We start from the raw sequence: 621 nt of genomic DNA, 5'->3' as shown, positions 1-621 counted from the left end.
TCAAAGCCTTAAGTTGGGAAGCTATAGCAGTTGCTGCATCCAACTCCAGAATTCCTGCTACTTTTTCCTGAGTCAGTCTCTGAGATGGATTCTGGTATTCATTAGTAGCCATCAGTTCAATCAATTCATAAGCTTCATTGTAGCTCTTAGCCCACAAGGCTCCTCCTGATGCTGCATCGAGCATGGGTCTAGAAGTAGCACCCAGTCCATTATAGAAATAGTTTATAATCATCCAACCAGGCATGCCATGGTGTGGGAACTTCCTTAGCATCTCCTTATATCGATCCCAAGCCTCATACAGAGATTCACCAGTTTGTTGAGCAAACTGAGTAAGAGCATTCCTGATTGCAGCAGTCTTCGCCATAGGGAAGAATTTAGTGAGAAACTTTTGAGCAAGATCCTCCCATGTGGTGATAGACCTTGGTGGTAGAGAATGTAACCAGCACTTTGCTTTATCCCTCAGAGAGAATGGGAAGAGTCGCAGCTTGATAACATCTTCAGTCACACCATTGAACTTGAAAGTGTCGCAGATCTCAATGAAATCCCTGGTGTGCATGTTGGGGTCTTCAGTAGGAGAACCGCCAAAATGAACTGAGTTCTGTATCATCTGAATCATGCTTG

General features: G+C 44.1%; 1 non-coding gene across 1 annotated transcript; it reads left to right on the top strand.

Annotated features, from left to right (window-relative positions):
- The first annotated feature begins 242 nt into the window (after window positions 1–242).
- LOC141710123 (small nucleolar RNA R71) lies at window positions 243–349 on the top strand. Its single transcript, XR_012570660.1, has one exon. It is a non-coding gene; the product is annotated as a small nucleolar RNA R71 (small nucleolar RNA).
- Window positions 350–621: the final 272 nt, after the last annotated feature.

The sequence above is a fragment of the Apium graveolens genome, chromosome 2, assembly GCF_009905375.1.
Source record: "Apium graveolens cultivar Ventura chromosome 2, ASM990537v1, whole genome shotgun sequence".
NCBI classification, from domain to species: Eukaryota; Viridiplantae; Streptophyta; class Magnoliopsida; order Apiales; family Apiaceae; genus Apium; species Apium graveolens.
The sequence above is the reverse complement of the archived record's forward strand: the minus strand, read 5'-3'. Positions and strand labels throughout refer to the sequence as shown.